At 63.6% G+C, this 27,036-nt stretch overlaps 1 protein-coding gene across 4 annotated transcripts in view; it reads left to right on the forward strand.

Moving 5' to 3' along the window:
* The window catches only part of MCF2L (MCF.2 cell line derived transforming sequence like), a 111,064-nt gene that overhangs the window by 28,950 nt on the left and 55,078 nt on the right, over positions 1-27,036 (forward strand). The window contains exon 1 of one of the 4 annotated variants that reach the window (XM_039226629.1): positions 22,746-22,772. The exons of the other annotated variants lie outside the window; for them this stretch is intronic. The gene's annotated coding sequence lies outside the window, so the exon portion shown is untranslated. Of the gene's footprint in view, positions 1-22,745; positions 22,773-27,036 lie in introns of those variants that run through there. 4 annotated transcript variants of the gene reach the window in all.

A 27,036-nucleotide genomic window follows, 5' to 3' on the forward strand; every position in this document is an offset into this window, starting at 1 on the left:
GGGTTGGGAAGTGTGTGCCCCCCCCAGTCGCGGGTTGGGAAGTGTGCCCCCCCCAGTTGTGGGTTGGGAAGTGTGTGGCGCCCCCCCCCCCCCGTGGCGGGTTGGGAAGTGTGTGGCAGACCCTGAGAGTCTGCACTTTCTGGTTCTCAGGTGACGCCGAGGGTGCTGGTCCAGGAAGGGCCGCAGGAGACGGGTCTGAATCCAGTGCCCCCTTTTCCACTCACTGACCTTGAGCCAAACACTGGCCCTTGTCATGGGTGCGCGGTGACGTGCGGGGGAGGGTGGATGAGGACCGCCGGTTAGGTGGTCGGGGGCAGAGGGACAAGTGGGCGAGGTCGCATACAAGACTGTGAAGATAGTGCTGTCGTCTCTCCGAGCTTGAGCGGCCCGCGGGGGTGAGCACTAGCAGCTCCGCTGTCTGCCCCTCCCCCCAGGGGTCCAGCCACCAACCCTCAGTCTCCCCCCGAGGGCGTCTTCCTCCCTCCCCACCCGTCTGTCCTGTGTCTGCACTGAGCTCACCACTGTCCAAGGAGCCAAATTTCAACTCCTATCTCAGCCAAGAACTCAGCCATGCGGGGGGCGGGGGGGGGCAGCACGCACCCATCAGGGTTCGTCCCTCTGAGCCCCGGGCCCCACAGCCGTGTCCGGGGCCTCTGGGGAGCTGTGACACGCCTCACCTGGGAAGTCGCTCCGAGGCAAAAATAGAAGCTCGGGGACAGAAGGGAAGAGAGCGTAGAAGAACAAGTCCAAATACGTGGAAAGTGCTCCCTGAGGGACGAGATGCCGCCACCCTCTTGTCTTTATCTTGTGGAGACGGCACCCTCCCTATGTCTTCTCTTCCAGGGTGGGGTTCACTGTTCTGTGTTCTGGGCTTTTCTAAAGAAACTGCTCAGTTCTGGGGCCAGCAATTGGTACCCCCCACAGCCTGGCTCCTGCCCAGGACCCGATCTGCTTACCCCGCCCTCTCGTCCCCCCAAGGGCTCTGTGTCCACCCCCACCCTCCCCTGGGGGGGCTGGTCGTGCTCGGCCACGTCCGGGGTCTCAGGGACCCTCACCTGCTTCCGCCGGGCCCCACGGCTCATGCCCACTCCCTGCAGTATCCGGCTCCCCACCGGACACACCCCCGCAGCCCTGGAGGCGGCACTGTGTCCCGGGGCCCGGGGGGGGCGTCACCCCCGTCAGTCCTGGGGGGAGGAGGACCCGTCACCCTGGTCAGTCCTGGGGAGGGGCGTCACCCCTGGTCAGTCCTGAGGGGGGCGTCACCCCGGTCAGTCCTGGGGGCGGGCGTCACACCCCCATTGGCCTTGTAGTCATTGGTGACTGTCACAAGCCCAGTAACCATAGAAGGGTGCCTCACCCGGGTGTCGTCCTGGGGAGGCTGGAAGTTCTCTGGATTCCTTTAGAGGAAAATTGTAGAGACTGAGAAGTGTGAGGGACGAGGCGGGGTCCTTGTGATGACTGTTGAACCTGCTTCTCTCTGCCTGGGGGGAGGGGAGACTCTTAAAATTCACTTCCCTCCTTCTTGTTAGGTGCTAGGTGTGCTCTCTTCTATTTTTGATGTTTAGTTGGTAGGAATATGTGAAGAGACCCAATGGGGGCCGTTAGTGAGTCACAGAAATCACATACTCTTCTATGGAACTTAATGTTTAAAAAATGGTTTTTAAATATTGTTTTTTAATAAAAAAGACTTGTGTCTTACCACATAAAATCAGCACATAGTTTTGTTTTTTAATCTCTTTAGTTTTTGTTTTTTGCCCAATATAGAGCTAGTGCTTGACGTGTATTTTGATCTGGACAGCCGCTCTGAGGTTTGGCCGTTAGGCCCATTCTATAGGTGTGGAAACTGAGGTCCAGTCCAGGACGGGTCAGGAGCTGATCTGGTAGCTGACATTCTCTGTTCTGCCCAAACCCCGAAATACCCCTGTCGTGCCACAAAGCCACAGAGCCTCCACGTTGTGGCACGCTTGTGAAAAGCTGCCCTGAGGCCACACCGAGGGGACTGGCTTACACTTCCCTGCCGCGGTGTCCCTCCCAGCTGTGTGCAGGGCTGCAAATTACAGGACACAGATCTCGACGGAAAGGGAGTGCTCATGCCAGGGACTCCTCGTGGGCGCACACCCGGCTGGTGGTGAGAGGCTGTGGAGGGGCCACCCGGGGACCGAGGTGGCCCCGGCAGCTCCCGCTGCTCACAGTACTCCGTAAGGGCTCGGAGGCGTCCGCGGTCAGCTGCGGGGAAGGAAGTGCAGCCGTTTGGAGAAACCGCAAGCGTGGCTGAAGGGGGACCCGCAGGCGATTCCGAAGGACGCTCTGGGCATCGGGAGGAGGACCTGGGACCGGCTCCGCACTCGTCTGCGAACGACCGTCCCCTAATCTTCCCCGCGTGTGAGCAGAGCAGAGAACAGACGGTAGCGTTTGTGGGGGAGGGGGTTCCGGCCCCGACACTCCCCTGCCTCCTGCCATCGCGGCCCTTCTCGCGCCGGCCTGTGTCCCGGGCCGGCCGGGCCGCTGCCCTCGTCCTCCGCCGGGGCCTCGCGCCCCCCCCCCCCCCCCCCCCCCCCCCCCCCCCCCCCCCCCCCCCCGTGCCGCTCACCCGGCTCGGCTCCGCCAGGGTAACGGCCGCGTCCCCCGGGGCGACCCTGTGTTCTCCACCGCGAGCCGGCGCCTGAGTAGGAGTCCCTCCGGTGCCACCCCCCTGGGCGCCAGTAAGGGCAACAGCGCAAGATCTGAGAGGCCCCTGCAGTCACAGCCGGTACCAGTCAGGGACATCGCAGTGAAGGGTTCCCGACCCCAGCTGCCCGCCGAGGGTGCCCTGCCCGGAATACACGTCGTCACCGGAGAGGGCTGGTGCAGACGGCTGTTTGGGGCCCACAGAGTCCCGGCTTAGCAGAAGGCAGGTCAGGTCTGGAGTGGGGCGTGCCGGCCTCTTCCCGCCGCCCGGAGCTCAGGCGCCCCCGCGGCGGAGCCCCTCCCCTCTGCCCGAACCCGCTGCTTCGCCAGAATTATCGTCCCCACGGTCAGCAAATCACGGGTCCTTGCAGGCGGGTTTGTGCTGTTATGAATAGAATTTCGAGCTTTATTTCTGGTCCACTAAGAATGTATCTGATCCATTCCTTTCATACCTGTGGACGAGCTCATTGCAGCTATCTGATGCACATGTGAAGGTTCTGGAACCAGAGCCCTCGTGGTGTTCTTTGGACAAGGTGTGGGTGAGGTCTTCCGCCTCGGGGATAACCTGCACCACCTCAGGGAGGCCACTGCGCACTGGGGAGGTTGAGGTCATGACCGGCTGACCGGCGGCCGGGTGGCGCCCCGGTGTCCTCGTGAAGTGGACCCGTGAGAGCACCCGCCTCGCAGGGCTGCCGCGAACAGCAAGGGACGGAAATCCGCACGAAAGCGCTCCGGCCGCCCACAGGCAGGAAGCCCACAGGATGGGGAAGAACGGGGAGCGTCTGGGCGGGCGGGCACGGGCCCCCCAGGGCGAGGCTGGTTCGGGGACACCTCCGGGTATGCATGGGGCACCTGGCTCTTTGTGCCGGACCCTGACCCTCCAAGGAGCAGCCCCTCCCCCTCCCCCTCCCCCAAGAGCAACTTTGTACAGAGAGGACGGCAAACCTGGGGGGAAACTTTCTAGAAAATTAAAGTTGTAAATTTGAAAATATGATGGAGCTTTCTGAATGTGAGAGATTAAGTGGCATTTGCGTATCTAAACTGGGCTTTGGGCAAACGTTCTGGCTTTTTGTTACTCCGTTGTTAGTAGTGTCCAAAACGTGAGTCCAGTCCCCGAAGCGTGAAAACTGATTTCTTATCTCTGCAGAAGAAGGAACTAGTGTTAAGTCCCGCTGGTGACATTTTTAGCAAGATCGTAGGTAAACAAATGCCCCAGAGGTGACTTCACTTTTGTAAGGTTACTTATCTTCAAAAACACCGCTCTATGTTTTGATTTCTGAATCCTTGTGAAGGGAGAACTCGTCGTCTGATGTCTAAATAGGAACAAAACGTGCAAAGTTGTTGAACAGACCTGGGTGTCCCATCTCCGTGGTTTATCAGCTTTATAATATTATCGTCCATCAGTTGGCAAAGGCTCTCCAGCCCTTCTGTACTGTTCTCTCTACTGAAGCCCAGTCCTCAGTGCCGGCCACAGCCCTCATTCACACGGACACGTTCACGGGCAGGGGGCGTCGGCCGTGAGCCGACAGGGCCCCGGAGACCGGGCACGTCCGCCGGACACTTTGCTGCAGACAAGCAACCTCCAGGCGCAGCCCCTCGAGCGCCGCGACAAGCAGGGGAAGTTCAGGCCACCATTTCACGTGCCGCACGGTGTTTCCCATCAGTGCAAGGGGACCGTTATTTAAAGTCACTGCGAACAGTGTGGAAACGACCTGAATCACCGCGTCACCTGCTGTCTGTGCTGGGAGATTTCTGAGGTCACGTGCCTTGGGCACCATCTCTCGATTTTGTCACGACTGGGCGGGCGCAACGCACCCCTTATTTAAGACGATGAGGCGCGTTGTATTCAGAGGCTCCGGAGTCTCCGTGACGGCGCCGCTCCTGGCGCTCAGCGGCCCAGCGGTCAGGCCTGTGGCTTCTCTCACGGGCCCTCCTGACTGGGCTCCCAGAGCTTCCTGTCTTTGTTCGAGGGAAGATATTCTCGTTGCAAAGGGCAGACAGGCCGATGACCCGGCGAACGGCTAGTCGTGACCGGCAGTGGGGCTCTGTTGGGAATCGTTTCCGGGGGGGGGCGGCTGGGCTGCGGGGCTGGGGACCCGGCGCTGAGCGCAGGCAGGCGTGGGGGGCGCGGCGCCTGTGGCCCCGGTGCTGGCCAGGCCCCGGGCGCGTCTGCAGCCGGGACGAGGAGTGCTCTGTGCCCGGCAGGCAGGGGCGCCCGCCAGCAGGAGGGAGAGCCCGGGAGGCAGGAGGAGGCAGAAGGAGGAGAGCGGGTGTGACACCTGGCCCCGGGCGCTGCCGGCGCACCTGCGTGTGCCGGCCGTGTGGAAGTGCGCCGACCCAGACGTGCACGCCCGTGCTGCTCCTGCACGCCGTCTCTCACAGGGCCCTCCGCCCACAGCGTCACGCAGCCCTGAGCCAGGCGTCAGCCCCAAAGGGCTTTCCAAGTACCCAGTTTCTGAGTATCTCATTTAAGAGCTACGCTAAGTAACTCCCCGCCCCCGCCATGATTAATTTAAGACTTTTTACTGCCAAAACTCATGCCATTTATTGATATGAATTCCTTGACAGCAGCTTGAGCTCACGTTGAGTAAAATATACTCTTGGGGTCCCTAGAGGGCGTAGCTCTCCAGAGGCCTGCCGTGCCTGCTCGCGACGCCCCTGCGTGGGCCCGGGGCCCGGGAGGAAGGACTTGGGTGTTTGGGTTTGGGGATGTCAGCCAAACCCAAGGACCAAGAGCCGACAAGACAGAGACTGTGGGTGGATTCGTGTCTCAGAACTGACTTTTGGAAAAGGTTTTAATTAGTAACATCTCTAGGACATATTTCTATAAAGTTGGAGAACCCGGGTCAGCCACGCCCACCTGGTGGAACCCTGATTCCGTGAGCCGTGCGCGTGCCTGCGTGTGCGCCTGGCTTGCTGGCTGCGCCAGGAGCGGCCGCCCTTCCCAGGGATTTGTGCACGTCCTTCAGGTTCCACGGGGAGAAGTTCAGCCCCAGCCTCAGAACCCACGGTGGCGGATGCAGAGACATGTCCTTCTTGAGGTGCCATGTGCTGAACGGAGCTTGGGCTCTGGTCCCTGGTCACGGGAAGAGGGCCCGAGTCCTGGACACGCCACATCAAACACACCATCTGTTTCCTCCTGATTGTGCGCCGGACAGAGGCAGCGTGGGGCTGCGGAGGTGGCAGCACCATGGCCGGTGCCTGGACGTGCTCTCCCTGTGGCTTCTCAGGGATGCAGCCCCGGAGCCAGCTTCACCTGCCGCATGCCCGCAGCCACAGGCCACGGCGCAGGGAGGCGAGGGCGCGGAGCAGAGGCGAGCGGGCCCAGGAGAGTCGAAAGTGGACCCCGTCAGGGCTGAGCCAGCACATGTGCAGGCCTGCACTGTCGCCTCCGCCCCGTGGCCTCCAGCTCCGGGGGGAAGGCCAGGGTTTGACAGGGTCCCCCCAGCCTGTGAACGCTCCCGGGAGGAAGGGGGGCGCTGAGGGACAGAGTGAGGCAGACGTTGTCTCCTTGCAAACCAGCTACACAGCTGAAGGGGCGTCCCAGGCTCACGGGGTCAAGCGTGGCCTTTCAGCCAGAGCCACGTGCTGATGCTTCCGTGGGCTGGAACATACAGGAAGCATGCGTGAGCCCGGGAGCCTCCGCTGTGGCTCACGTCAACGGCACTGAGTGAACTGCCCGGCAGGTTAGGCGTGAGGGTCGGAGGCGTGTCCAGGCAGACGCTCTGGGTTGGGGGTGGGCGCTCGGGCCTCCCTCCCCCTCGGAGGCGGCCTGGGCAGCAGGGGCCGGAGCCGTGGGGTCCGGGGCACGATGGACACACTGGAAAGTGTCACTTGCCAAGCACAGCAGTGTGATCATTTCCTCCCTCCGAGCTGGACAGCACGCAGGGCTCGCAGACGGCGGAATTTCCCAGTTTATTTCAGGAGGCCCGGCCGCTTCCCCTCCCTTCCTCCCGCCTTGTAGTTGTTTGCTTGAACTTGAGACTTCCTGAGCTGGGAAGGTGTTTTTGGTTTGGGCGGCTGGAGAAGCCCCTTTGCGAGGAAGGAAATGCCCAGGACCTGCAAATAGATCGCGGCCGGCCTGGGTCGCCCTGCACAGCCTTCCTCTGGCACCAGAAGCGTTCGGCTGGGGCAGCGTCCTCCCGGGCGGGGCGACAGGTGGGGGCTGGCTGGCCGTGAGCAGGAAGCTCTGGGCTGCCCGCGCCCGGAGTCTCTGCGCAGCGAGGCCTGGAGGTGAAGGCTGGGGGCTCTGGGAGCTGGCGGGCGCTCTGTAGTTCTTCCCCGGGCCTGGTGGCCAAGGTCACTGGAGGTCGTGTGCCCAGCTCGGCGTGCAGCACGGGGCGGGGCGCCCTCCCCCACCGCCCGGAACACCCGCTGTCGAAGGTCCGCAGAGGAGACCGCAGGCCGGTGGGACCGCGCGGCTCTGACCCTGGGGCCACGTCTGCCCTGCTCGCGTGAGGGGTCTGCGGAATCGAAGCCCCCACCGCTGTGCGTGTCCCTGGCGACGACAGGATGGCCGCGAAGGGAGCTTCAAGGGGGGGTCCCGGGGGGCCCCGGCGTCGGCTCTGGCTGCTGCCCCGGAGGCGCCGGGGGACCTCGAGGCGCCCTCAGCCAGGTGAGGCGGGTCGGGGCACGGGAGCAGGCGCGGGGCCCCTTCCGCGGCGGGCACCTCCCTGTGCCCGTCTCCAGGACGCATGCCCCTTGCAGGGCTTGGGAGCGAGGTTGGAAATGTCGCGTCGGGCTCTCTTGCTGAAGCCGGACTATGGCTCTGGCTTTACCTGGTTCACCGGCTTCTGAGGAGTGTGGGCTCCTGAGTCTGCTCCGGCCCGGGCGGCAGGTGGACAGGTGTGTGGGGCCCGTGCGTCTGCCCCTGCGGCGTCCACCCCAGGTGGCCTCCGGTCCTCCCCCCGAGGAAGGCACGGGAATTCCCCTGGGTCTCAACATAAAGTCCATCAGGCTGACCTGCACGGGAGCCGGCTGTGCTGACAGCTGGGCCTGGAGGAGGGGCCCGTCTCTTCTTCTGCCCCTTGTCCCGGAGAGCCCCTCCTCAGTCAGGGACGGGAAGCCTGTGCTTTGCCTTCGACCTTGGGGTGGCAGCTGACTTTGCTGCATCGGGTGCCACATGCCCTTGATGTCTAAGGGGAATGACACCAGAGGTAGTAACCAAGCGAGCCCAACGTGGCCCCCTGGTTTGGGGGCCCTACGGCCCCTCCCTGGTGGGGAGCAGGAGCCTGGCACTGGCCCCTTAGTGTCTGAGAGGATGGGGGAAGCCAGTGCATAAACCGCAGGGCTGGGCAGCTGGCGGCCGGGTTGGGGGTGCTCAGCCCTGGTGCGGCTGATGGACACGTGACAGGCTCGGCTATGACCGGACAGCCTCCCCCAGTTTCCCTTTGGGGAAGGACGGAGCCCGCACACTGACAGCCTGGCGGCCTCAACTCTTGGCTGTCGTTCCCAGCCCACCTGCGTCCATGCAGTGTTCAGGGTTAAAATAACACGTCCTCAACTTTCTTGTGGACTCTGCAAACTGCAGAGTGAGTGGGGTCGGCACGAGGGGCATGCAGACCCCTGCCCCAGTCTGGCACACGTTCGTGCCCCTCCTGACCCCCTTCTGAGCCTACGGTCCAGAGGTCATCAGACGTGGATGGGAGTCCTCGAGTTGTCTGACCAGACTGCTCTCTGAGAACCCCCAACTCTGAAGGACTGAATTACCATCTGACACCTGGAGCCCCATGGAGGAGGGTGACGTGGGAGCCTGAGCCTGCCCCCACACATCAGCCAGGGAACCGTGACGGTGGGTGGGATCAGTGCTCACCCAGGTACCCGGACGGTGGGGCTAGTGCTCCAGGGATGTGTGCTCAGGGTGATGTGGGGGCTGACCTGAGAGGCTTCTCCCTCACTCTTTGTGCCCATGAGAGGCTGAGTGTGCCTGCTGGTATTCACGCCCATGTGGATGGTGGGAAGTTAGGTGCTAAGTCCTGGGTCCCGGGTCAGCGTGGCTCATGCCGCGCCCCCCCCCCCCCCCCCCCCCCCCCCCCCCCGGCCTCCCCCCCCCCCCCCCCCCCCCTGACGTTCCTGACATTTCCTGGCTAAGTCTCCTTGACCTGCACGGGTGGCTTCCAGGCTCAGGGCACCTGCTGGGTCATCCCAGCTGCTTTCCTTGGATGAGCCCTGAAAGAAGCCTCTCCAGGCTGGGATGCGACCCACAGCCAGGAAGGCACAGGGAGAAAGTGTGCTCACGATGTTATAGTTTTTCTGATGGCCACAAACAGATGTGACATCAGTCAAGAGGAAGTTAGGGCACCCTCTGTCCACAGGGAGCTGCCATCCCCCAGGGATGGGACCGTTCCAGCGGCAGGCGTCTGAGCACACAGGGAGGGGTATGCACCGTGCTCTTCTGCGCTGGGACCTTCTAGACTGAGTTTCAACAAGCCAGGAAAATGGACTGTTTTACTTAGAGTTGGAAGGTTCTCTTTAGGGCTTTATGGAAACGTGCTCAGGTTGGCACAGACAGTTTGAAACAGAACCAGAATTAATGAAGAGAAGCAAATAAATACATACGAGACACTTGGGTGGGTCCCTCACTGCAACTGATCACAGAATTTCCCTCTGAGCTTCCTGACAGCTTATGCAAAAAGGGAAAAAATGTTTGACCGTAAGGTCACACGCCAAAGAAATTCTTCTGGAAGGAATTCTAGAGGAAGAGCTCAGCCACACACACTGGAAACGCGGGCCACGTAATGGGTGATGTCTTTGAAAAGTTTCCTTTCTTCAGGAAAATCAGTGCTCCTAGAAATGTTGAAAACATAACACTACATTGCGGTGAGACCCTTCCCAAAGGAGGGCAAGCCACCTGTGTGGTCCCAGCTGTTGCTTTGCTTCTCCCTCCGCTGAGAGAGCCAGGTGCTGACGGAGGGGGCTGATGCCCTGGGGGAGATGGCCGCCACCCACACATGGCCGGACCATATAACACGCTGCCCTTACTGCACACGGGTCACAGGCTGTGGGGCTGTGTCCCCCGAGGCAGGGGTGGTGGAGGCCACGGTGAGAGCAGAGGGTGCTGAGGAAGAGCCCCGCGCGCCCTGGCGGTAGCTCCTAGGGACCCCCTGCCCTGGGGGAGGCACGCGTGGGTGCCTGGCCGCAGCGTCGCTGGGTCCCGCCCGTAACTGCTTTCAGAAGAGCCGCATTTGCAAGCCTGGCTTTCAGCTTTTCAGGAGACCTGGGTGAGGTCGGCCAGACCCGTAAAACTGTGGAGAGAGAGTGTGGTTTTGTTTAAAGTGTGTTTATTCAGAGGAAATGCTTGTACTGACATACTTCCTCGCGGGCTGTGGTCGGACTTGCTGATAAGGACAGGTTTCTTGCTCTGAAGAAGTCTGGCGACTTAGTATTATTTTCATCGTTTTAAACTTCAGGCAACTTGGTTGAAGTCACTGCATCTGGCCCCTCGCCCCAAACTCCCCATCTCCCGCCAGCCTACTTGGGGACAGCTTGGCTCGGCCCTGGGGACACATCTGGGGCCTGACGTATCTGGGTCTTTGTGGGGTCTTGGTCCTGGGGACCCACCCCAGGACCGCTCCCGGGCCCCACTGTCTCGGCGGCTCCCACTGCCTCGCTGGGCACCTGCTGGCCCGGGGCGTCCACCACCTTGGTCCCTGAGCAGAGTGAGGGGCGCCTTACCCCATCGCCGTGGAGCCCCGCCCGGGCACAGGGCAGGGCTCTGATGGTGGCACGGGGCGGCTGGCGCCTCCCTGGACCCTGAGAGAGCGTCTCCGGGCGGAGGCTTGGGCGTCAGCCCCAGACCCGTTAGAGACACAGAGGCGGGGACCGGAAGGCTGGACATGCGCCCCCGTCCCTGCCGTCCTCGCCTCCCTTTCAGCAAATACGCCTCCGCCTGTTTGTTCCCAGCATGGTCACCTGTGTCAGAGCTTCTGCCCTCATCACACGGAAGGCGAGGACGGGGCTGCCCTGGGCTCTGGTCCTGTGCGCGCATCACTGTGCCGGCAGGTGGGACCTCCTCTGTCGCCTCCACAGAAGCGCAGGGAAGTCACGCCGGCACAGTTGTCCCTCAACCCTGAACCGAGGCCAAGACGGGCCCGGATGTTCCTTTCTCCCTGGGCCCCCGGAGCCGCGGGGTCCCCATGTGCTCACGCAGGGTGGAGCCGAGGTCGCCTGCGGGAAGGGAACCGCCTCTCAGTGCTCTGTCTCCATTCACGGGAGAAACGGAAGTGAGAAGTCAGCTGGTCCCTCATGCAGATTTTAGGGAGCAAAGTTCAGTGGGAGAGGCCGGCGGGTGGCGGGGAAGGCACCAGGAGCCGGCGCAGGGACGGGCGCTTCCCCGTGCTCCCCAGCCATGGGGGACAGAAGCGCGGCCAGAATCTCCGTGGCGGAGATGAAAAGCTACTACGTCTATTCTGAGTGGTGCTCCTGGCTGCTGTCTGTCGCTGAGGGTGAGTCCCTGGGTCCCCTCAGCCACCGCCTATTGGGTGCAGGGGTGGCCATGGTGGCCGCGGTGGGTGCAGTGGCTATGCCTCCTGGAGACGATTCTGCATCTCCCATGGCGGGGGTGGGGGGGACATCCCTGTGTCCAACGAGGGTCAGTGCCTCCGCTGGCTCCAACCGGACAGCAAGGGGCTTGGCCAGCACCAGGCCCATCAGAGCTAAGCTAGGCCTTGTTTGGGGGGCCTTGTTTGGGGGGCACACAGGGGTCCACACTCTGTGTGCAGGAGTTCACGTGTGCAGGGGTCCACGGACCCTGTGTGCAAGGGTCCACGTTTAAAAGGTAGCTACTTGCTATTGATTATGGCCCACCAGAGGTGACCTGCGGGAAGGTCAGCTGTGCTATGGTTTCAGTGCAGTTTGGTGACACCAAGGTGCTTCTGAGGTCGGCCCTCCGGGGAGCTGCAGAGCCCAGCGAGTCCCCCTGGCGCCCGGCGTGCGCAGGGCTGAGCAGGTGTGCCGTCCGGGGAGGGGCTCCCTCACTTGCCCGGAAGCTCAGGAAACCCGCCGCATGTGAATCGCGTGGGTTCTCCACTGGCCCATCTAGTCTGTGAGGACAGATCTGTGGTGTCACCGTGGCCAGGCTGGGGAGAGGGGTCGCAGCTCCGCGAAGACAGGACGTTCAGTGTTGGCCTGGCCCTTCCTTTGGCCCCGGGTCTGCGTTCTCATCCTCCAATCGAGAGCTTCGTGATTAAGTGCGTGCCTCGTATCTCACGTGAACACAACCCACTTGACCACGGGTGGCCAGGCAGTAGTTGTCCCAACAACGTCGCGTGTCTGGGGGCTGCCGGGGGCCTGGGCACCAGCGGGCGACGGGTGCGGGTGCTTGGTTTTGCCGCGGGACCCGCGGTCGGTCCAGTTGCTATTGTTTCTGCGGCAGCGCCAAGCCAGACAGCCCGGCGTGGGTCCCCGGAGGACCCCAGGAGGGCCAGCATGGCTTGGCTCAGAGAGGGGCTTGGCCCCAAGCTGATCCTTTCGTACAATAATCACCCGCTCCTCCCCGCAGGGAAACTGAGGCTGACGGTTGAAGCTTCCATGAGGGTTAAGGTCCAACCTCAGTGAGTGAGCCAAGCCCATGGTAGACAGAACAGCCTTCAGCACGGGTGAGAGGCGCCCCTTTCCCACCGAGTTTCCAGGGCAGCCCCACACCCACCCAGGCGCACCCCCCACCCAGAGCCCCCCGGGTCCTCCCAGCGAAGGAGCGGCTGATGGAAGTGCTCCACGAATGGGAGCCTCGGCTCATGGCCAATGTCTCCCTTCCTGTCCTGCCAAGAAAACAAGCCACAGGACTGTGTGGGCCTTCTGTGCATCTCCACTAGGACCCACGGCCGCAGGGCTCTCGGCCCCAGAGGGTCACGTAGGGGAGGTCGGCCCTTGGAGCTGCCTGGCCTCCACCTCCAGGTTGATGGGCAGATGCTCAGGGGGTAGAACTGTGGGGCTGTATCTCGGCCTGTCCTGGGCGCCCGGCTGGGCCTGCCCCAGGGGGGCAGGTAGGGGAGCAGGTAGAGGCCAGGTGGGGGGGGCAGGTGGGGGCCAGGTGGGGGAGCCAGGTGGGGGCCAGGTGAGGGGCTGCACCCCTGGAGGGGAGCAGGTGGGGGCCAGGTGGGGGAGCCAGGTGGGGGCCAGGTGAGGGGCTGCACCCCTGGAGGAGGGCAGGTGGGGGCCAGGTGGGGGGCTGCCCCTTTCTGGGGACACAGTCACTCTGAGGACAGATGTGCCAGCACATTTGACAGTGTGGCATCTGTGCTTGGATGCGACTCCCAGGATTCCCATCCTGGTCACCAGCGTCACAAAGCTGGTCTGGGGAGTGGGACATGCCCCAGTGGTAGCCTAGCCACGGTCACAGGGGCGACCTTGTGCTCTTCGGAGAGAAAGACAGTGCTGGACACAGGTGGGTGCCCTGAGCAAACCGTGTCTGGAAGAGGGTCGCAGGCATGCGTGTACCGAAGGTGGCGCTTCTGCTCGGGGGCACCACCTGGTCCACCAGGATTCAGGGGAAATAGGCTCATGTCTGCAGCACGTGCACTGTTTGCTGTGTGGGCCTGGCTGCCTCTGCCTGGGGTGTAGGCACTTTCGTTCTGTGTCTACTTGTTTGCTCTTCTGGAGCACTGTATGGAGCAGGAAGGTCAAATTAGCGCCTCCCACAGGTGTGTCTCGGCCCTTCCTGCGTGGCCGTGCGTGTGAATGCGCTTGGTGGCACGCTGACGGGGGGCCCTGGAGACCCGCAGACAACTTCCTGCAGCGGGCGGCAGTTAAGGTCAATGTCCGGGGCCTTTCTTCACTCATGGGCTCCGTGTGAGGTGCAGGGGGACTGGTACCTCAGGGACGTCTTCTGGTGCCACATCAACCTGGGGCGTGGCCGGAGCTATGGAAATCCTGGTCCGTCCTGGCAGCAGCATGGGTGACGGAGCCCCTCTTTGTCACCGTCCTATGTTGAGAAAGACCCAGAGGATTCAGCGACCACGTGGGCAACACTAGCGTAAATCCTGTGGTGTGTTTGTTGCTCTGAGTCCTGCAACGGCTGTGGGCCGGAGGCAGGTTTATGAGGACCAGCTTGTGAAGAAAACCGACACAGACGTTACTCTGCACTGATCTCGTCCTGGACCCACACCAGTCAGGGCCGCAGCAGCCTGTTTGCACTTTATTTTTTTAAATTTTTATGTCTTTATTTTATTTTGAGAGACAGAGACAGTGAGCAGGGGAGGGACAGAGAGAGAGGGAGACACAGAATCCGAAGCAGCTCTAGGCTCTGAGCTGTCAGCACAGAGCCCAACGCGGGGCTCGAACTCATGGACTGTGAGATCATGACCTGAGCCGAAGTCAGATGCTTAACCGACCGAGCCACCCAGGCGCCCCTGCACTTCACTTCAAAATACAGTGAAATACTTATTCTTGTGAAGAAACCTTAATTTTCCAAGATGGCCTGAAAGAGGAGCCCGAGTGCTCTTGGTGACGTCTGTATGGGAGCAGCTTCTCAGAAAAATAAAAGGTTTTCTGGGTGAAGCTAAGAACAAATGAAGAAACAGCATGTTTCAAGGCCTGAGAGGTGCTCTCCTTCACACATGTGCAGCAGCCGCGTCTCGTGCCTGCCAGGCCCAGGCTCCGTGCTGCAGGGAAGGCATGGGCATCACACGCATGGTCTCTTGTGCAGCCCAGGCCCGGGAGAACCCACCTGGGAAACTGACCAGCTGCAGGGAGAGATGTCCATCAGGAGACGAGAGTCCTGCACACCCGCCCCGTCCCCATGCGATGGTCGACAGGGTTGGGCACCTGAGCCCGTCGTACCTGCTGGCTCTCCGCACCTGGCACGTCTCTGCACCTTTTGGCTCCCCGCATCTGCTGGCTCCCCGCACCTGCTGGGTCCCCGCACCTGCTGGGTCCCAGCACCTGGCAGCTCCCTGCACCTACTGGCTCTCCGCACCTGCTGGCTCCCTGCACCTGCTGGGTCCCCGCACCTGCTGGGTCCCCGCATCTGATGGCTCCCTGCACCTGCTAGCTCCCCGCACCTGGCAGCCATGGGGAGGGAGCTGAGGTGTGCTAGCCCCAGGAAGCACAGTCTGAGTGGCACCTAACAGTGAGCTGGGTGTTGGCACAGGACTGGGGTGAGTCCCTGAGACAGAATGGCCGGTGCCTTCTTGCCCACCTCCCCGTGCTCCCCAGCAAGCTAGTCGAATCCCCCGACCTCAGGGCATTTTCCTGACTGACGCCACCACCTTTCAGACACGTTTTCAGCTGGATTACCCACTCATCCTGTGGAGAAATAAAAGCAGATTTTTTTTAGCATGATTTCATTAGAATATTGGAAATTTGACAGGAAGCCGTTGAGCATTCCAGAAATCTGTCAGATAGTTATGAACGGATCAGGTGAGTGAGGTATCCTACATGCGACAGCTGAAATGAAATCTGCATTTTAAAATGTTCACCAGGCTCTTGCTTTTCCTGCCCAGCCAGTGAGCTGGGCGATGGGCGGGAGCCTGCTAGGGGCTGCCAGCTGGGCAGGCCAGGGGCCTGAGGCCCTCAGTGACCAGAGTAACTTGTGTCCAGTCGGGGTCTGCTTTGCTGTGGCTGTGATCACAGCCCCCTGGACAGCACTTGGCCAACATTTGGGACTTTAAGCCACGGGCACAGTTTGTTAGTTTTTACTTTGTACTAATCTCACGGTCTTTAAAATAATTCCTTAAGGAAAGCACCACCTTTTATTAGGAGAAACCCATGTGGCCTTACGTGTAACCTGAGTGGTTGCCACGAGGCCAGTGTGTGTCAGCGCCCAGGCTTCGCTCCTCGTGGGCAGATTTGGGGAATAAGCGTGACTTCTTACAGGAGGGTGTGGAGCTGGTGTGGAGCCGGCCGGACGTGGTAGAAGGCGCTTCCCAGCCTGGCCTCCTTTGTGAAACAGACACAGAACATTCTGGTGTGGGATTTGGGGGGCACTTGCTTAACTCACCCCTGCCCTCAGCCACTCTGTGAATCAATCCCTTTTCGGCACATTAGGACTTCTACGTTTATCGTAAATTAGCATAACACTGAAAAGTTCATTTCTGCTCAGATGTTAAGAACCCTGACTTTTACGTTATATTTGAGCTCCAAGCGAGATAAAAGGGGGTGCTTTCTGTCCACGACCGACTGGTGTTGATCTCGCGTCTGCAGAGCACTAGGCCCAGCACAGCTCCTGAAGCGCTCCCCGCCTGGCCTCATTCCGTCTGCACCAGCTCGCCGAGCCTCAGGCCCGAGCTCAGGTCCCATAAAGGCCAGGGGTCAGGGCGGCTTGTGTGTGGTTCCGGGGAGGCCTGCGGTCTCTGGTGGCTGCCCTGTGACACAGGGCAGGACATCCAGGCAGAGGGGCGCACGAGTTAACATGAACGTGGGAGCAGAGAGCAGACAGACAGCCCGGGCAGGGGCTGCAGAGACAGGTGGGGATTTGGTCCAAGATCTCGGCTCCAACCAGAGGCGCAGGGACTTCAAAGGGAGGTGCGTGTGGCAGTGTTGGTGGGGGGCGTGCAGGAAGCAGAACCTGGGGACCATGCGGCCCACGGACAGCGGGGCCGGGCAGGTGGACAGAGTGCCGGAGGAGGGCCAGGGCTTGGGTGTTTTACGGGGGACGGAGGGGAAGCCGTCGAAGGAGACAGACGTCAGAGGAGGAGGTGAGGTGGGGGAGCCCCGCCGTAGCACCCGAAATGCCCATGAGAGTGACCTAGGTCACTGCAGGGCTGTGGCCAGCAGCCAACCCCCCTCACCCCTAGCCAAGCCAGCCCCTGCCTGAGACTGCAGGAGGGAGAACAGAGGTGGGGGGGGAAGGGATCAGACCCTAAAGGCAGTCCCCCCGCCCGGGCTAGTCCAGCCCCTGCTTGAGACCCCACGAGGGAGAACGGGTTGGGGGGGGAAGAGATCGGACTCTACAGCCAGCTGCCAGCAGCCCCCCCACAGCAGGCCAGGCTGTGACCCCAGGAAGGAGAACAGGGGTGGAGGGGGAGATCTGAGCCCACGGCCCATTGCAGGCACCTCACTCTGACCCCAGGGGCTCCTGTGCCCTGGGGGTGGGGCTGCAGGGAAGGAGGGTGGGGCCCTGGGAGGCCGCAGCCCGTCTGTCACCTGGGACAGGTGGGAAGCAGCAGAAGTGTTGGTGTGGGAACCCGGGGCCGACCGTGAGGCAGCAGACGCAGCCCGTGGCCCTGCCATCCTGGGCACTCCCTGAGTGACCGAGGCAGCTCCAGGTCCCGGGTGCTCCCCCAGACCCAGCCACACGCGCAGGCTTCTGTCCTGTCCACACAGCCGGACCCCTGCCCTGGCCATCTTCCCACAGAATCTCGGAGCCCCCGGCCATGCCTCCCTCCTCCCTCTCCGGTCCCCAGGCTCGGCGGGGCCTCTGGGCACCCGTGCTGACCTTCTGTGCGAAGGTAGAGGACGGTCTGAAAATCAGCTGGGGTGTCTCAGCACCTGCTGTGGAGCCCAGGGCGCCCCCAATCTCCAAGGCCACGCGGCCCTGTCTGGCGAGCGGCTGAGCAGCAGGCCGACCGGACACTGTTGTCCACCCGACGGCACTCATTCTGGGAACAGCCCTGCACGGGGCGTCCCTCCCGAGGGGCCCCTAATGCCGCACCTGTCCCTCCATCTGCTGCCTGGGACGGGCCTGGCCCCTCCCCAGATGCGGATTCGATAGCCTGGGGTGCAGGAGCCTCCAGTGGGTGCCAGCGCCTGGGGGCAGCGGCCCTCGGTCCCGGCTTGCGTGGGCGAGGCCTGGCCTGCCTGCCAGCCACTCCTGCCTCTCCCACCGCCCCCATGAAACTCCCGCTCAGGCCTTCGACACGCCCGGCGCGGCTCCTGAGTGCCACCGGCCACCTCCCACACCTCCCCACTGAGGAGACCACCGCCCCCAGCTCAGTGGTTAGATCGGAACCCAGACTTCCCATCGGGGGCCTCGGTGGGTCCTGAGACCCAGGCCACCGTGCTCCAGCATACGTCAGTCATCTGTCGGCACCTCCTACGCACACCACGTGCAACCTGCACCCTCCTGATGGGGCCAGGGGGCGGGGGGGGGGGCACGGCTGCCTTTCCCATCCAGGGTGGGAGCGCTGAGTGAGGCGGGTGGTGCCTGAGCCGCCATCTGAATGCTGGCCGACCCCGCCCATCAGCCCCAGCTCCCCAGGGCGAGGCCGGCCTGCTCCCAGACCCACGGGCGTCTCGTGGAAGGACTCAGCCTCGCCCTGTCGTGTCCACGCCTACGGTGGCATTTTAATTAACCCGAGGCTCCAGCTGTGTTTGCTTTCCGCTGTGTGTACCCAGCCCAGTGCCCGCCCAGGTTTGTTAGGTGTGTGCAGAGAAGTTGTTGATCTAGGAGGAGGAGAATGAGGCTCCCTCCAGGTCACTCCGGGTCGCAGCCCGTGCCCTCAGGAGGGGACTGACGGGTCCATCAATAAGCACCTGGGTCCCAGGCCGCGCCCCGGGGAGGGGAAGTTCATCATGGATGTGATGGTGGCTGCGGCTCGTGGGTCTGGTCTTTCAATCAGCCAGAGAGAACCTTCCAGTTTAGCTCAAGGAGACCGACCGGGCAGGGACCCTGGGTGTCTCGTGTCGGCTCCGGGACCTTCCGGGGATGGAGTTCCAGCCAGAGTACCGGGTGCTCACTGGTGGCCTCCTGTGGGCCTGATGGGAGTGCATGAAGTGTGAGACTGACATGTAAGAGGAGGGCTGCCAGGAGCTGTGCCGGGGTGCTGCCCCCCCCGTGCCCGCAGGGCGCTGGCCACCCCCCCGGCCCCCCGTGCCTGATGGGGCTGCGTGGTGCCTGTACTCAGCTCGCTGGCTTACCGGAGCGGCTCTGAAGTCAAAAGGAAGGAGGAAAGCCTGCGAGTCTGAAGAGGGAGGAACAGTCAGGGGGACGCAGGGCAGCCCCGTCTCAGGAGAAGCAGGGTTTCAAGGGCAGGAAGGACAGGGTGTAAGGGTCCAGCCAGAGCCAAAGGAGGGCAGGAAGGCAGGAGGGGGGCTCCGGAGGAGGGAGGAGAGGAGGGGAAGGGGAGGAGGGGGGAGGGGGCCCCAGGAGGAAGACGGGAGCCTGAGGCCAGCAGCCATGGGGTCCAGCCTCCCGTGCTGCCCCAGTGGAGCAGACACCTGTCTGCCGGGGTCACCACGGTGACGAGACGAGGCAGGTGGCAAGGGGGTGGGGTGCTCTGATGCAGGAAGCAGGCCCCCCGCCCCCCGTCATCTGGCAGAAACTGGCGGGAGCAGCTCTTTGGCCCGCCGTCTGCACCTTGTCTGGAGCGTGCATGAAGGTCATGCAGATGCGTCTGTAAGGTCAAAGGGTTGCCCCTGAGGAGACTGTCCGTGCCTGCCCAGCTGTCCCTGCACCTCTGGATGTGGAGGGGCGACAGCTGCATGGGCCAGTTGGGTGCAGCCCGGGCAGGGGCGACGCTGGGCCGCTGCCCCCCACCCCGCCTGCCCTGGGCGCCAACACTGCCGCGTCTCCTCACGTAAGTGAGCACGTGCCGCCCGTGGTGGCCTGCAGTGTCCCTCACTCGCCTGGGGCTGACTCAGGACAGACAGGCCTCCCTGGCACCAGGCTTCTCCCCGAGGGAGGCACGCGCAGGCCCCGGCCCCAGAAGCCCGCCAGGGAGAACAGCCTCACAGCGGGCAACGTGGAGCGGGCAACGGAGGCACCGACTGCCCGCGGGGTCCGCTCACGCCCGCCTGCCCGCCCGGTGTGCCCTGACCCTCCGGGCTCTCTGTGGTCCTGCGGTGCGCTCCTCACCCCTCCCTCCTCCCTGCCCCTCGAGGACTGTGGGCAGAGCCACAGGAAGTTGCCTTTGTTGTTGGCCAGAGTGATGTGAGTATCTGGAAAATCGCGTGACCCGGTGAGGAGTGCTTACATCGGAAGGGGGCCTGTGCCAACTGCGTGCCCAGCACTGGCCCCAGGCACCCGAGGCGGCCTCACCGCCCATCACACGGACGGAAACACAGAGTGGGCTCTGGGACTCTGCCCGCGTTTGAGAAAAGCGACTAACTCGTCACTGATAAGGGTTTGGTGTCCACAAACCCCTGGCATGCACTCCCCCCTCCCCCGCCGGGCCCAAGCCAGGGCCAGAGGCCAGCAGAGACTTTGTCAGAAATGCCCGCACGCCCCTGCCCTGGAGGGCTGGCCCCCCACGCAGTCTGCAGCCCAGACCACACAGCTCCGGGGGCCGGCGAAGCCAGAGACAGAATGGTCGGACTCTGGCTGCTCCTGGGGGGCCTGGCGAGGCCACAGAGGGAGGGCGGCAGTTCGTGGGGGAGACTGCGGCCACGGGCCAGGGATGGGAAGGGCCGTGAGCGTGTGGGGCAGCGACCCCACCATGGGGCACACGGGCCTCACGGGAGCCGAAACTCCACCCTGGGCCCCGGGGTGGCTGCAGACTAGCATGGACAGGGTGCTGCAGAGAAACCACCCACGCAGCTGGCACCTCCACACCCTCCTCACCACTCCACGCGCCCCACTCCACGTGCCCACCTGTGACCGCAGCCACTCAACACGCCTGTGCCGGGCCTGCTCTGGGCACTGCACGGGCAGCAGGAGATGAAGCAGGGGGAACTTGCCGGGCAGCCAGGGCTCGGGGTCAGAGCAGGTGGGGGTGCTCTGGATGCCAGCCGGCCGTGAGGGCTGGATGGGGTGGGTGTGAGCGCCGGGGATGTGGGGCCGCAGGCCATGACGGCAGTCACAGTTCGGGGGGCCCCCCAGAGAAGGACACATTCGGGAAAACTCAAAGCCACAGAACCAGCCCTGTGGGTGTTTGGGGCAGGGCCCAGCGGATCCCAGTGCTATCCGGGATTGGTCCTGGCCCCTCCCTGACCATGGCCAGGGCTGGGGCAATAGCTTGTGCACCACAACCCCCTCTGAGCGCAGTAACTTCCTGTCCCCACACCCCCCAGAGCAGCTGGCACGCATTTCTGGGATGAACGAGTCACGTGTCTGCAGAGGGCAGACCTTCCAAGCAGCAGCTTCCTCTGTAAACATCAGGTCTCGGTTCCGAAGGGACCCTTTCAGAGGAGAGCATGTGCTCGCTCTGCGTGGGCCCCAGGGCCAGCGTTATGCGCGCCCCGCAGAGGCCCGGGGTGGGGGAGTCGTTAGGACCCGCCTGCCTCAGCTTCCCCAGTGGAGGGCCTGGGGCCTGGAGGCCGTGAGCCTCTGCAGCAGCTCACCGTGCAGTAAACCAGGAAAACGGGCAACGTCACGGGCGCAGCCACACTCGTGTCATGTGCAGGGTGGCAACAGGCTTGGAGGGCAGAGGGTGGCCGTGGTCGGCCGTGGGTCCCCGACGGTCAGGAGCCGGGGCTGGACCTCAGCTGGCTCCGGGAGCCGTTCTCTAGGATGGAGCTGGAGAAATGAGGCAGGCGAGGCCCGAGAATGGCTGTGTGTCCCCGGGTTCGAGACCCCACTCTAGCCCAGGCCTGGCACACTCTGGGCGCCCAGCAGGGCGTGGAGAACACTAGGCCGACGTGGGCAGGTGTGCCGGGCGCAGGATGACCCAGTGGTGCAGGCGGCCCCTGGCCGAGGTCACACCATGTGGCTGCTGCCCTCCTGAGAACACAGCTGGCTACTGGCGGCACTGAGCACCCACGGTGGGCCCGGAGGCGGAGGCTGAGGCCGAGAGAGCCTGCTGTGGCACGGAAGTGGGGGCGCAGGCAGGAAGCGTCCCTGGAGCCCCCACTCCATGTCCGCCTGGTAGCGGAGCCTCGGGTTTGACACCTCCTCAGCCGTCCTGTTTGGCTGCAGGTTACTCGCTGGGCACAGCCCCCCTGCGTGCTGGACCTCAGGGAGCCCCTGCCCGGGCCTGCCCAGCGCTGCGGGGAGGCTCCGAAAGGGCCCCGGGCGGAGCTAAGCCTGCCATGCGGTGGGGACCTCGGCCAGGGCGGCTGCAGGGGAGGCCGGATGGGCTTGGCTCTGAAGGCCCTGCCCACCGAGCCAGGGGCTTGCACCCTGCTCTGCCCGAATGTCCCCGCCTGTCCCTGGGACAACAAATTAAGCATTGGTGGGGGAGGCTGGGGAGCAGGCGTCAGGAAGGAGGGGCTGGAATTGTCCAGCGGAGACCAGGTCAGCCTGGTCACGTGACAGGAGGGAAGGGGGGTGTGGAACGGGTATGGGCAGCTGCCAGCGCAGTGACAGCGCCCCCCGTAGCGTGAGCATGTGTGACCCTGGGGCCCCTGGGGCCCCGGCTGGCGGGAAAGCGAGTCCGTGACATTGGATTCCACGGGGTGGTAGGGGTACCCCCGGCACATGCCCCTGAAGGCTTCTGCCTGGGCCGGTGCCTACCAGGAGACCCCAGACCAGCCCTGCTCCAGCCTGGAGACCCTGCTGGCCAGGGCAGGGGGCTCGGTGGGCGCCAGCGCTGGTCGCGAGCCCCTCGGCTCTTCCTGCCCACAGCCTGGCCCTCCGACTCAGCGGGGAGCTCGTTAGCACCAGGCTGGGCACACCCCCAGCCAGAACCAAACCCACATTTTAATGAGCTCCGAAGGGTCCCTCCTCCCGTGACATTTTCCATGATCTTAGCCCCTGGGGGCAGCTGCAATCTCAGCTGCTCAGGACCTGCGCGCTCGCTCGCTCTCTCTCGCTCGCTCTCTCTCTCTCTCTCACACACACACACACACACACACACACACACACACACACACGGGAACATTGTGCGCTTACACATAGCTCTTCAAGGAGCAGGGACAGGAGGGACAGACTCGGGCAGGGCAGGATAGGCGAGGTGCCCCTGTGCCTGGAGGTGCAACCCGCCTGCAGGCCTGGGGCTGACTTTGCCGGTGTGGGGCCCCCGCAGGGAGGGTGCTGACGGGCGGCGGTGGGGGAGCTGGGGCCGCGGGAGGCTTGCCGAGGGGGCTGGGCAGTTCCTGGCCGCGGCACATCTAGTGAGCTGTGCGCTCGCTCGGCTCCTGGCGCTGCTGGGGAACTAGCTCCAAGGCCCTGGGGGGCAGGCCGCCCCAAAATGGAGCCTTGCCGCCTTCCTTTGTGTGCCCAGGACGGGCGTTCCGGGAGGCAGGCCGCCGCCTCCTGACGCGCGTTGGCAGCGACAGCATGACCTTAAGCCGCATCTCCCTGCTGTCGCAGCACATCTCGGGGCTGTGGCTCCTCCTGAAGGCCAGCACAGGTGCGTCTGGGGGCTGCGAGCTGGCGCTCTTGGAGTGGGGGGCAGTGCGGGGGGGGGGAGGGGGCCTTCTGCAGAGTCAGTGGCCGGGGTGGGGGCTTAGTGGGGTCCAGGCTGGGGCGGAGCCAGTGCAGCTGGGAATGGAGCGAGCTGGGGGGGGGCGTGTCAGGTGCCCCCTGTGTTTGGGGCCTCAGCCACGGCCCTCCTCCGCTTCCCTCCCGGCTGGGTGTCCCTCCGGAGCCACTGGGCTCTTCCCGCTCAGCCTAGAAGCTGAAGGGACTGCCCCGCGGCTCCTTTGTTCGCATTTTCCCGTGGCCAGGCTTGTGCGAGCGGGTGGGACCCCAGGGCCTGGGGGGCAGGGCTGCGCCCCTGGAGGGCTCTCAGCCCGTGATGCTGTGTGGCCCACTGGCTCTGCATGGTCCTTCCTGGTTGCACCTGCTCCCGTTGGGGTCACAGGGTTGGCACTTCTGAGACCTGCCGAAGTCCTGAGGCCCCGAGAACAAAGACCCTGGGGAAGGGTCTCCTTGTTGCTGTCCTGAGGGCGGAGGGGGGAGTGTTCATCCTCAATCTGTCACGAGCACGTTTTCAGGCGGGTTCTTCTGACAAAAAGGGACAAAGAATTCATAAGCTGTTTCTGTAAATTGAATGAATCAGTCCAATCCCAGCTGTCAGCGGCGCCCGAAGGTTCCAGTTTTATGACAAACACCTGGGTGTGCGGTGAATGGCTGAGGCCATGAATGTCCCCGACCCTCGGGACTCGGGCTCCGACCGCCCGTGTGGCTGCGTGGGAAGGGTCACGGCTCACAAGCACACGCGGGAGCGGGAGCTGAGCGTGTGGCCAGCCGCCTTTGACTTGGGGCCTCGGCGAGGAGGCCGCAGGCCTGGGGGGATGCTGTGTGGGGCACAGCTTGGCCGTGAGCGCGCTCGGGCACCTGAGTGCGTTCTGTCCACAGGGCCACCCCAGCGTGGCCTCGCAGGCCATCCCAGACGCCCCCTCGTTTTCCTAACTAGGGTCTAGTTCCAATTCCGGGAACTTTCCCCAAATCCCCGGGGTTGCTCTGACGTGCTGTGCTAGGGAGCCCGTGGTGGGGCAGGAGCGGCCCGGGCTCCTGGGTCTGGTGTGACCGAGGGCTGCTGGTCCCCCTCGTCTCCGTCTCTGCAGACCATGTGCTGTTTCCCCAAAACGGAGGTGCTTGCTGCCCGAGGAGGGCGCAGCTGTTGGTGCGCGTGGCGGTGGGCCCTTGTCCTGCGGCCGCTGTGGGGACACTTCCAGAGGCCACGCTCCTCCAGGCCCAGGTCACTGCACGCTGGCTTTGATGGGCGCCTGCTGTTTACCAGCAGGGTGCCCCCGTCTGCCCTCACGTCTTTTCTGCTCGGGTGGAAGCTGGTACCTGTCCTGAGTCAACAGGAGACCACAGGGGAGGCCACGGCGTGTCCCGTGTCCCAGGGTGACACAGCCGTCACAGGCCAGGGGCCTCCTGCCCTGTCCTCATGACATCAGTGAGGTTGACAGCGATTCGTGACCCCTCCCTGTCGAAGCCTGACCCACCAGCTCCCTCTTCATTTCGCCCGCCCCCCAGCCCCTCCGTCTCCACCCCTGCCTCTCCGATGCTGTCCCGTGTGTGTGCCCAGCAGGTGCGGGGCTCCCAGGGGCCAGCATCTGGACACCTGTGCCCTGCTCTGCGGCCCCCCGCTCTGCTGAACCCCAGCTCTGCGGCCCCCCCGCTCTGCTGCCCCCCCCCGGGAGAGAGGCCGTCCGGGCGGGGCCCCGGGTACAGGAGACGTGTGGCCGCCCGTTCCCGGCGCCCGGCCTGCCCCGCCTGCTCTTGTTTGTTGAGGATGTGTCTCCGTGCAGGGTAAATGCAACGTCCTGTTTGCTTTTAGATTTACAGAATTCTTGGTACTTAGAAAGTGGGTGTGGGATTGGGGGGCCGGCCTGGCTCAGCCCGAAGCCAGAGTGAAGGGGGCTGGCGGGCGGCACACATGCTGCCCTGGGGCTGTGACCCAGAGTCGAGGCTTCTGGAAAGGAGGAGACGGTGGTCTGGCCCTGCAGACGTGCAAGGCTAGTTGTTGGGCACGTGCAGGATAGCGCTGCTCCCTCAGCCTCCTCCCCTCTGCCTCCTCTCCACCTCCTCCCTCCCGTCCTCCCCAGCCCTGGACGCTGGCTCAGATCCTCAGGCATCAGCCTGCTCGGCCCCTGAGGCTGGTCCACACAACACCTCTCTCCCGGGGGCCGGGCTGAGCACTGTTCCAGGAGCTCTCTGGGCTCACGGTTTCTGGGACCCTCGATGTCGTCATCCCAGCCAGAGATGGCCGCTGCCCTGTCCTGGGGCCCTGTCCAGGCCGCACGAGGGGATTACTCTGAGCACTTAGCATAGTCCTGGGACAGCATGGAACGTGCACCCCCAGGAACATTAGTAATAACGGCAGGTCCACGATACCTCGTGCCGATACACCGGTGCGGGCCCACGAGTGCACAGCCACCAGGGAGGGTCCTCACCTGTGGTGCAGGAGCTCACAGGGTGGCTGTCATCGAGCTCTGGGAGGGGCTGGCTCTCCCTCCGTGGCACCCCCCCCCCCCCCCACCTCCCTAGCCCCGCTTTGGGCCGTTCTGGCTGATGCCTGGTGGATCTCGAGAGCCTCCCTCACCCCATCAGCCTGTGTTGGGCACTGAAGCCCGACCGTGTGGTGGCATATGATACACTGAAACCCCCGTGTGGCCGCGACGGCTCCTCACTGGGCCTGCCACGGCCGCCCCGCCTCCCACCCGTGGGCGTGCCCGGGCTGCCTCCTGGGAGCGTCTGCAGCAGCCCCGCAGACCCTTGCCTTTCCTGCTCTGCGGTCCCCTGGACCCGGCCGTGCACCATGTGGGCGGGGACCGGCTCCTCACAGGCTCCTGGGTGCACTGAGTCCTGCCTTCGCCTGGGGCTTCACCACGGCACTTGTGGGGGATGCAGGGGTTTCATGCGCAAAGGACACTCTCTGTTATATGGTTTCCTCCCTCTTCCTCGATATTCGTGCCTTAAAATCTGGTGCCAATTACGTCCCAATTGGATTTCTGATCTGCCCACAGAGCGTGGCCGGGAGGCCCTGTAACCTCCCCTCAAGCCTCCCTTGTCCTGAGGCTTCTCTGGGGGGTGAGTTGGTGGGGGGACACTCAGCCTCCCAGGCCCCTCGGCCAGCCTCGCCCTGGCCACGCAGCAGTGGCGTGGGACCAGCAGTGAGGCCACACTCCAGCCCCTGCCTACAGGTGAGGACAGCCTCCCGCCTGGGTCCCAGCCCCAAAGGGCACGACTCTGTGGAGGTTCTGGGTCCCATCGCTGGTTCCAAACCTGCGCAGGCACACACTTTGCCGCAGAGCCAGGGGGCAGCACAGCCCTCCCTGGAATTAAACTCAAGTGTGACTCTTGGATTCACAGGGATTTCAAAGTCAGCAAAGTGGAAAGGGAGTTCCTGGCTGCACTCCGTCCTCCTCCTGATGATTGTCTGCGGTGGGTGCCGCTGTGTGCAGGGGGGTGGAGGCCTGGGGCGGCAAGAGCTTCTGGGACAAGTGGGGGCTTGAAAGCATGTGGGCACCCAGGACAGCATTCCAGGCAGGATGGGCGGCCTCGCAGGGACACCGGCGAGGCTGTGAATGAGGCCCTTGTTTGTGGCAAGAGGACCCCTTCTCGGTTCTCCAGGGGCTCCCGGTCCCCGGGTCAGAGCCAGCCCCCCAGCAGTCAGCATCTGCCCCACCCCCGCTCCACGATCTGGGGAGTACATCCCTCTCATCTGCTACTCTGGGGAGACCAGACCAGAAGGGGCTGAAGCCAGGGCAGGGGGCGGTGCCGGCTCGCAGACGTCCACCTCCCTGGGCTCCATGTCTGTGCCCATTTCTCTGATCACCTCTATGGGCCTTAAAACCTGAGACGGAGAGCACAGGAAGGCACCTCCCAGCTGCGTTTGTGACAACTGATCGATAAATGGGGCATTTCTGTAGAGCGGGTCGGGCCACACTGTACAATCGAGGCAGCTACAGAACCGTGGGAAGCTGCCCAGCGTGGCCAGCCTCCCTGCCCGTCCCGTCCTGTCCAGGTGGCTGGCGAGGCGCCCACCAGCCTGCACCGTGGACCCCCAGCAGGAGGTGAGGAGACACTGTCCCTAGAGAGGCCTCCCTAGGGCCTGGGTTGGCCAGGCTGTGGGCCGGGCGCCGACCTCGGCTGCCTGTGTTCTACACACTCAGTCCCGGAAGGGCAGAGTGAGCCCCCGGGGGGCTGGATGCCCACTG

The sequence above is a fragment of the Hyaena hyaena genome, unplaced genomic scaffold, assembly GCF_003009895.1.
Source record: "Hyaena hyaena isolate Hyena2069 unplaced genomic scaffold, ASM300989v1 scaffold_22, whole genome shotgun sequence".
Taxonomy (NCBI): Eukaryota; Metazoa; Chordata; class Mammalia; order Carnivora; family Hyaenidae; genus Hyaena; species Hyaena hyaena.